General features: G+C 49.4%; 1 long non-coding RNA gene across 2 annotated transcripts; it reads right to left on the bottom strand.

Moving 5' to 3' along the window:
• Positions 1-4,302: 4,302 nt before the first annotated feature.
• On the bottom strand, positions 4,303-9,026 carry LOC135424813 (uncharacterized). 2 transcript variants are annotated; one of them, XR_010435369.1, is made up of 3 exons: positions 8,979-9,026; positions 8,318-8,486; positions 4,303-4,461 (listed from the first exon to the last, which is right to left on the bottom strand). It is a non-coding gene; the product is annotated as an uncharacterized LOC135424813 (long non-coding RNA). The 2 variants fall into 2 exon arrangements; XR_010435368.1 differs by lacking the exon at positions 4,303-4,461 and adding an exon at positions 7,998-8,124.
• Between the last annotated feature and the right edge of the window lie 889 nt (positions 9,027-9,915).

The raw sequence follows: 9,915 nt of genomic DNA, 5'->3' as shown, positions 1-9,915 counted from the left end.
TTGTAAATGGAAAAAAAGTTTTCTCTCACTCTAAATAAAAATACTCCTAAAGTACACGTTTTACAAATACAGTCAAGGAAAGTGTAGAAATGAAGCAAAGCAAAGCATGTGCTCAAGAATTTGGATATAATAGAGGTCTTTGATATCGATAAAATGAGGCTATAATTTCAGTTGCAAGGTAAAACAAAACAAGTTTATTAATGCTAACAAGCAAAAGCGGCCAGCCGGGCGACTGGGGAAACCCTTGCTCCACCACAGTCTGCAAAAAAGGGAACAGAAACCACACCAGTTATACCCTCTGTTGTTACCACCCCCCAAAGTCATGTCAATAGTTCATTGGTGGGGGTTTCGCGGGCTGCTCCCTGCTTGGTTCCTCTTTCACGGGCTAGTCAGTGATTGGTTCCTCTATTCGCGGGCAATTGCTGTTGCCGAGGGGCTTCCACCAATTACTTTAGAGTCATTAGTCTCTATGAGGCCGTGGTCCTGGAAGATTCCACTGGGATGTCTTCTAACCATAGGACTCCTCGTGGCTTGCCCCTCCATATTAGTCCATATTAATATACCTGTAATCAAACAGCTCCAAAAACACTGAGTCACTCTGCGTTGTGTTCTACAGCATACAAGCTTGTGGTTCAGTATTTCATAATCAGTCAACTCATGACTCTTAACAATGTGGTTAGTAAAATATAGCAACTTCATTAACCCTTTTGAGCAGCAAATTTCTTTAAGTCACTTGTAACAGTCTTCTGTCCATAAATGTCTAGACAACTTTAGGAATAAATTTAAAAGCCAACACAGTGCTATAAATGTAAGGAAGTAGTAATGAAACCTCTGGCAAGACTTCACTTATACTGTACTCAATAATACTTATCATATCATAAAAATCTGGTTTCTTAAAAATGTGGTGAGAAGGAAAGAGAGTTGATCCTAGTAATAAAAGTCATGAGCTGTGAAGACAAGAACAGAAAAGCCCTTATTCTGAAACAGTCACAGAAAAGGGAAATAACTGAGACACAAATATTAAGTGATGAAAGGGAGTTCACACAAAGAAATATTTTAGATATATGCAGAAGAATTACAAGCATTGCCCTATTTTTACTAATTTTACTATTTGCTGTGATAAATAGCACAACTGTCTGCTTAAAACTAGGAGAATTTTAATGATTAATACACTACAGACTACTGAGAGTTTGTGTGCCAATTCTGTTTCTCACTTGTTCAGTAAAGCTAAGTAGAACTTCTGATTATACAGAAATACCAAGTGGCTGAATAATGGACTAGAAGTGAGCAAATCACCATGAAAAACAAAGTCACAGTGCTCCCTGTGAGTGCAGAAGAGCACAGATGGTATCAGGAAAGACATCTCCTGAGAGGAACACAAACTAAACTGAAGTCCAGTTTTCTTGTTTCTTCTATCAAAGTTATTTGGGAGACAGTTGTGACAGTTTTTCTATGAAATGCAGGTAGAAGGTCAAATCTTGATTGAACAGTTTGAATAATCCCAATTCTCTCAGCCTTTCCACACAGCAGAGCTGCTCCATCCCTCTGATATCTTGCTGGTCCCCTCTGGACTCAGTCCAACAGGTCCATGTCCTTCCTGTGCTGGACCCCAGAGCTGGAGGGAGCTCTGCAGGTGGGGCAGCATTACAACCATGAATGTTCCAGCAAGGACATGGTGGAACCTCATGGAACCAAGGACCATTGAGACACTGCAGGGCCTTCTGGAGCCAAAGGAGCCCTTGGACACTGGGCAATCTCATGGAATCAAGGGAGCACGCTAACCCTGGGAAAACTCCTGAAATTCAGGGCCCATTGTGACGCTGCAGGTCCCCATGGAACAAAAGGAACCTTTGGAGACGGTGGAAGCTCATGGAATCAAGGGGCCATTGTGACCCTGCAGGGCCTTATGGCCAAAAGGGACCCTGTTCCACTGCAAACCCTCATGGAACAAAAGGAACACTGGGACACTGCGAAACCCTGTGGAATCAGGAGGCCATTAGGACACTGCAGGACCTCATGGAACCTCATTAAATCAAAGGAATTCTGGGACACTGTTGAACCTCCTGGAACCAAGGGTTCCTGCTGACATGAGTGTCCTCATGTTACCGAGGGAGCCCTGAGATATTTCTGAACCTCATAGAATCCAGAGGCCATTGTGACCCTGTAGAACCTCATGGATTCAAGTGGTCCCTGTGAAACTGCAGGGTCTCCTGGAACCTAAGGATTCCTGGAACACTGTAGAGTTCATGGAACCCAGGGGCCACTGTCCCACTGCAGATACTTATGAAGCACAAGGGACCCTGGGACAATGCGAAATCTCCTAGAATCCAAAGAATATTTTGGGACTGCAGGGCCTCATGGAACTAAAGGAACCTTTGGAGACGGTGGAAGCTCATGGAATCAAGGGGCCATTGTGACCCTGCAGGGCCTTATGGCCCAAAGGGACCCTGTTCCACTGCAAACCCTCATGGAACAAAAGGAACACTGGGACACTGCGAAACCCTGTGGAATCAGGAGGCCATTAGGACACTGCAGGACCTCATGGAACCACGAGGCCATTGTAACACCGCAGAAACTCCTGGAATCAAGGGGTCATTGGGACACTACAAAGCCTCATTGAAGCCAAGGAATTCTGAGACTCTGCATCCTCATGGAACCAAGGGGCCACTGGGATATGCCGGGCCTCATGGAACCAAAGGATTCCTGAGACATTTTGGACTCCATGGAATCAAGGGCCCATTGTGACATCTGGGACCTCCTGGAAGCAAAGGAACCCTGAGAATTTTTGTGGGAACAAGTTAAGGCAGCAGCAGCAGCATTCAGTTAATCAGGATCAACAAGGAGTGTTTTGGCCTCGATTGGTGTTTTCCATCAAGAGAGTGCTGTTTCACAAAGTAGAAAACCACTTGGAACGCTCTGCATGGTAGCCTGTGTTTTTCTTTTGTGGCTGAACACAGCCACTACCTGAGGCGAGGGGAATGTGTGGGATCAGGGCGCTGCTTTGGGGTGATGCTGGGAATTCCAGTGGACTAAAAGACAAACAGCAGGTGCTGTTTCCAAAGGAACCCCAATGAAAGGGGAACACCGGAAAGGTGGGTGGACAAGTCCCGCAGTGGAACCGTGTGTGCAGCCCCATTTTCTCCTTCAGCACTCATCTTTGGTGGCCCCAACGTGCGACCTGCGCTCCAGGACACTCTTCCAGCACCCACCACTTGACGGAGGTGGTAAGTGCTGGCATTCATCCTGTGGGAACGGGACAGCGGAGCCCATGACACAGGAATCTGCAGAGCCCTGTAGGAGCAATGGGGCAGGGAATTTCCCAAAAACATCGACTTTCTTGGAAGATTTTGCAACAGGTCTTGAATGCAGCAGGACAGAAGGTTATGGATGAGCAATAGGGAGGAGCAATGAACATTTCCTTTGATGCAGCTGTGGAGAGTAACAGAGCCTGATGTAGGGACAAAGGGACAATGATGGCAATGTTCTATTTCAATTTGGACACCTTGAAAAAGCATCTTTTAGACTTGTTTGACAATGTCTTCGGGGAGAAGGAGGATGTATTCCCTGCTATTTCTATCTGCTCTGCTGCTCAGCCTATTGATATCCCCCGCTGACAGGGCTTTAGGACCTCTGCCGAGGGCTCTGTCTTCTACCTTGACTTGGGGTAATCTCCCTCCGGTGGGGGGTCTCCCTCCTGCGTTTAATTGTGCTCATTTACCTCCGGTGGGGGTTTTTCACCCCCATCCTTCCTCATGGCGCTTTTCAGAAACGGAGCTACTTTTGGCTGCGGCCACGCTGGGACCACACTGGATGCCTGAAGAATGGGCACATAGCACTGAAACTATTGGATCTACTGGATAATTTAAGTGTCTCTAATTGAAGGTGCACATCCTGCCTGCCCCTCCTGCCAAGCACCATGCTCCATCTGCTGCTTCTGCCCAGTGGCTTTCTAGAAATCCAGGGCTCGGTGTGGACTGAACACTATGGCAAGGGAAAGGATAAAGTTGCTTTGCTTCCACCCTTTTTGTCTCAGTGTTTGTGATCTTGGGAATTGTCACAAACCTGGAAGAATGCCAGATTAGCTGTTGTCGTAAGCTACGTACATGGAGATTGTTTTGATATGTGTTTAAATCTTCCTTGAAAATACAACTGATAGAATAAAATGTAAAAAAAAAAGAAAAAAAAAAAGAAAATATAAAAGAAAAAAGGAAGGAAAAAGGAAGAAAAATAGAAAAAGGACAAAAAAAAAGAGAAAATGTAGTGTGGTAGGTACTTTACATGGTAAAGAAGGAAGCACGCTCCTTGTGAGGTGGTGAAACAAAGAGACTTGATTTCAAATTTGGCGCTTCCCTTTATACCCTGATATCATGTGACCTTCTAACCAATAGGGTTATCCATTTAGACGCATGCTCCTTGGGGCTTCTCAGCCCTGGCACGTCCCCCGTGCCTTGGACACATCTCCTACAGCACCCCCCTCTCAATTATTTAAGAAGGTCACAAAAACAGTGTAATAACAACAGTGAAAACAATTAGAACAGTACATTGTAAACTACCAAAGCTTGCAATGACCCAGCACATCGTTTGCTTGGCTTCTTGTACCTCTATGGTAAACCTTATGAAACTTTCTTATATTCGTAAAGGTAGTGCAACTTGGAGAAATAACTTTATTAACTTAGGGGCCTTAGCCCAACCGTGTATAAACTTGTAACCTTTATTAATCTGAGGGTTTTTAGTAACTGGGGAGTTCAACTTTATTTAAGAAACAGGATAAACTTAGCAAAACTAAATTCTTTTAAAATGACCTTGTGGCAGAGGTAATGTTATTTTGTGAGGTGTTTTGTGTTTTAATATTTGTCCAGTCAAACAACTTTTTTTTATTCATTCACTCTTTTCATTCATTTTCATTCATCGGTGGCCACCTTTCATTCATCTCACACACACACAGATACTTTGCAGACTGCTTTTCACTACATTGGTTGTCCCTTAATGTAAACCTGAAACATAAACATAACCTTTTTATAACTTCTGTGTTACTCCAGTTCTTGCTGTTGTGGTTGTGTACCTGAATGGGGTTTTACACATCTGGAAGGAATCCACTTAAGTTCTTTTCCTGTAGCCACACAGGCTACACATTCCCTTTGGAATGAAACAGGGGGGTGAAGGGATCCAGGTCATTATTAGAATCTCACTATGAGAATCTGAGTCTATCACTCCAGGCAGCATAAATAAAGCCATTTTGGTATTGGACGACCTTCCAATCAGTACTGTGTGTACCCCTGGGCTAAGGGGACCCCTACGCCCAGTCGGGATTAGCACTACCTCTGTGGAAGTTATGAAGACTGTGTCCCAGTTGGATAAGTCCAGCCCAGCGCTGGCTGAGGTGGAGGGGCACAAAGCGCTGGCTGATGTGGGGGGCCACAAATTGCCAACCTTAAGCTGCTTCCTCTCTTGCTCGGGAAAGCGGGTGGCAGAGAGGAGGATTGCTGGGTTACCCCCCACATCGCTATTACGGGGCCCTCTGCGCTGGTCCCATGGGCTGGGATCTCGCATCACAGGCCTCGTCCCTTCCCGCCGACCTGCGTCCCTTTGGCTCCCCGTTCCTGACCCAATACTTAAGTTACGAACAGCTCCTCTCCCTCCCCCCACCGGACTTTGTGTGTTTAAGCTCCTACGCCTAAAGTCGGGCTGCTGCCAGCAGTGTGAGCGGGGGGGTGTGTGTTGGTGTTGGATGCGTGTATTGTCCATTTGTGTGCTCTGCTTAGTGCAGACATTATGACTTGCCAGGCTGGAAAAGCATTGTTAGCTTGAGGGTCTCCCCCCTGCGCTTTCTGTTTTATAAGGTTTCCTATTTTGTCCCATACTGCTATGTGAAGGGCTTCAACTAATGGCAGTTCAGGGACAGCTGCCTTAATAAAGCATACCAACTCTGTCAGTTCAGCCCTTGTAGCTTGTATATGATATGGTTTTAGCAGGATAGCCAGTGCATCTGTGTCCTGTGATATCTCAGTGGAGAGAAAATTTCCCATTTTACCTCTAAATCTCGGTGTTGTAGACGTGCGCGCTGGAAAGTCTTTGTCTATTTGCTGGCTTGTCCCAGTTCTCAGTTGACTCGGTCCGCGTGGGTGGCGGAGGCGCTGTCAGTCGGGCTCGGCGGCCGTCAGGCTGCAGCAGGCGCTGGCGCGGGTGCGGGCTCAGCACTGGCATCTGCAGGTGCGTGGTGGCAAGTGGCGGGCACAAGTGGTGTCTTCAAGCGGGGGCTGCCGGCGCTGCGGAGGCTGCGGTAGCAGCGGCGCAGCGGGGAGGGGGCGTGGGGCGCCCTGCGCAGCTCGGGCACATGGCAACTTTCCGTGCGGGTTCCCTCTGCGCGGCGCGGGGCTCGGGGGCTCTCCGGCGGTAGCTGGAAGCGGCTGGGGGGGGGCGGCTGCAGTATGGGCGGCTCTGGTCCTCAGCGCGGGCTGCGGCGGCGGCAGCGGAAAGTGGCAGCTTTCGGTGCAGGGCAGGTTCGGCGGCGGTGGCGTGGCGGGGGCTCCCTCCACGCGGCGCAGGGCTCGGGGGCTCTCCGGCGGCGGTGGGAAGCAGCGAGAAGTGGTGCTCGGCTTCAGTAGGTCCTGCACAGTTTTGAATGTGGAGTGGGGGGGGCATGGCGGGGTCGCGGCGCAGCTTCAGTGGGTGCCGCGTGGCTTTTAAACATGGCGCGGGGCCGGCAGGGGCGGCGGGCGGTCCTAGCGCCGGTCCGGCAGCAAAAAGCGGCGAAAAGCGATGGAGAGTTCTTTTGGGGTCTCCGCAGCTTCTGAGTGGTTTTTCCTCGGTTTGGAGGGTCTACGCTGTCGTCACAGACAGGCAGGGGTTGGCAGGAATCGGCAGGCAGCGGCAGTGAGCTGCAGTAGTTTCTGCTGGGCAGAAAACTGATGCGGGCTCTGTGGGGTCTGGCGGTGGGGCTGGGGTGTTACAGGCAACGGTGGGGCCAGTTCTGCGCGATTGGTTCAGCTGTGGCGGCGGCGGGGTGTCCCTGTGTAATAAATTATAGTAGAGTGGTTGTTTATCAAACAGGATGTACTTGCTTAACCGCTATGCTGAAGCTGAAGCTGAAAACTAAGGCAAGTGCAAAAACCACAAAGAACAGTGTTAATGCTTAAGCTAGACATATCTTAAAGGTCGCTGAATTTTCCAAGAAATATAAGGACAGCCCATATAAGGAAGATGATTGCTATATGAGCCAAAGGGCAGATACCGGAGGAAGACGTCTTACTTCAGCCTCAACGACCACTGGGAGGCAGAAAAAGACCCCCCTAGCAACAACCTAGACATGCACAGAGTACGACGACCACATCAAAGAAAGCGGAACTAAAAGCATATAAAAAGAGACTGTTTCAACACGACACTGCGGCAGTTGGCGGAGCTGTGACTCCCCTGTCGCCCAGCGCTGTTCTTTGCTCATATTCTCTTGCTACAATTAATAAATTCTAATTGATATATTGATCCTTTGTGGTCCAATTTATCACACCTGTGTTTTTAGCGTGCTCCGCCACCCGGGTTTCCGAGCTGCGGAGATGCTGCCGCTTAGGGAAGTGTCCTGGCTGCGTGTTAGATGTTGGGGCTGCCTCTCAGCCTAACTCACTGCTCTGGTGTATATTGGACCCCGTTCCGCCTCTCCGACTGCCTCGATCTGTCGGTTTTTTCTTTTCTTATTTCTTCTTTCTTCTATGCACTATCTCTAATATTTTTGGAGCTCACTAAACTAGGATTGCATTTCTCAGATGCTCTGAGACAACGATTTACTGACGTCAATGTTTTTTTCGGTGAAAATTCCCGTCTCGATAAAATGGAGACAATGCCGGAATTACCGATTCTTGTGCCTGATTCAGGATATGCTAAACTGACAATATAAGTTGAAAAGTCCCTAGTTTGGGTGCGCCATATGTAGTGTGGCGGATATTTTACATGGTAAAGAAGGAAGCACACTCCTTGTGAGGTGGTGAGACAAAGAGACTTTATTTCAAATTTGGCACTTCCCTTTATACCCTGATATCATGTGACCTTCTAACCAATAGGGTTATCTATTTAGCCACATGCTCCTTTGGGCTTCTCAGCCCCGGCATGTCCCCCGTGCCCCGGACACGTGTCCTACAAGAAAAAAGAAAGAAAAAATAGGAAAAAATGAGAAAAAATAAAAAAAAAGAAAAAACAAAACAGGAGAAAAAAGAGGAAAAAAGAGGAGAAAAAGACAGAAGACAGAAAAAAAGAAAGAAAAAAGGAAAGAAAAAAGAGAGAAAAAAAAGACAAAAACCTCCAAAAAACAAAGACATCGTATCATTACCCTGTTTAAGTGCAAAGGGTCGCCATGAGCCACCACAAGGACTTGCAACTCCCTTACTGCACCGCGCGGAGCGGAGGCATGGTGGTGTGTGGATGGGAGGCGTGGCCACACACTGATTGGCTATGGCGCGGGTCTCTAAAGGCGGAGCACACGCAGAGTGCCATGTTGGCTGCCGAGAAGAGGAAAAAAAAAAAAAGAAAGAAAGAAGAAAAAAGGGGAAATAAGAAAAAAGAAAGAAAAAAGAAAGAAAAAAAAGAGGGAAAAAAAGGAAGACAGAAAGACAAAAAACCAAAAACGTCCTGTCGTCACTCCACTCAAGTGGAAAGGGCGGCCATGACCAGTTGCAAGGACTACAACTCCCATGGTGGGCAGGCAAGTGGCCTGACCGCAGCCTGATTGGCTGTAGTTGGGGGTCTGTAAAGGCAGAGTGCGCACAGAGCGCCATGTTAGCTGCTGGGAAGCAATGGCAACTGCTGCTGTGCTATGCTGTGAGACCTGGTGGTGGTTGCGGCAAGAGCGAGGCTCTGGGGATCCCCTCGGAGGCTGCAGGGCTGTGGGTGGAAAGGCTGGAGGGCTTGGGAGGGTTCAGCAGAAGGGTTCGGGGGTTCCCGAGAAGCAGAGCCCTCTCGAGAGCTGTGGGGTCAAGGGGCCTCCCAACAACCTGAATGTTGGATTCGGTTCCTTGGAACCCGCTCGGGAGGGGGCTCTCCCAACGCCCTGGCTGCACAGCGCAGGTGCACGGGTAGAGTACTCATGAGGGAACCACAACTCCCATGAGGCCCCGCGCAATCCGCCATTACCCTTCCCGCCACAGCACCCCTGCCGGCCTGGTGAACCAACCCCAGGGAAAGGGGATCCTAATACCCCCCCCGCCGAACCCCAGAGACCCCAAAACTCAACACACAGAGACCCCACAGGAAGGGGGGCCCAACAGTGGGGTTCAGGGGATCTCCCAGCTCCCAAAGGATGTGTCCTGGAGGTGTCCTCCAAAGTCCAGGGGGGAGATGTACCACATCTGGGTAAGGGGATCCCAGTGCCCCAGTATATCCCAGTGACCTCCCAGTGAACTTCAGTACGGCCCAGTAACCCCCTCAGTGACTGCCCAGTGTGTCCCAGTGACCTCCCACTGCCCCTCAGTATGGCCCAGAGATCCTCCAGTGAGCACCGAGTAACCCCCAGTATGGCCCAGTAACCTCACAGCGTCACCCCGTGTGTAAAAGAAATCCCCAGGAACTCCCCAGTCCTTCCCAGTGCCTGCCCAGCGTCCCTCAGTAACCCCCCAGTCCATCCCAGTGCCCCCTGGTTCCCCCCAGTGTGTCCCAGTATCCCCCAGTTATCCCCCAGTGCCCTGCAAAGGCCCCCAACTGTCCCCAGCATGTCCCCAGATGCCCTTGGCCTTTCTGTGAGCAGGGGGATGGGGGAGCACGCATTTTTGGTTAGAGGGTCCAGGAAGGGCTCCTGGGGTGAGATTGAGGGTTGGGGACATCAGGGATGGGGTTTGGGGACAGTGGAATTGGGGGTGTCAAGGGGGGAACTGGGGCCATGGAGAGGCCTTGGGGACATTGGAGATACCAGGGGGGTCTTGGGGTGTCAAGGGG

Source organism: Pseudopipra pipra, chromosome 19, assembly GCF_036250125.1.
Source record: "Pseudopipra pipra isolate bDixPip1 chromosome 19, bDixPip1.hap1, whole genome shotgun sequence".
In the NCBI taxonomy this organism is placed as follows: Eukaryota; Metazoa; Chordata; class Aves; order Passeriformes; family Pipridae; genus Pseudopipra; species Pseudopipra pipra.
The sequence above is the reverse complement of the archived record's forward strand: the minus strand, read 5'-3'. Positions and strand labels throughout refer to the sequence as shown.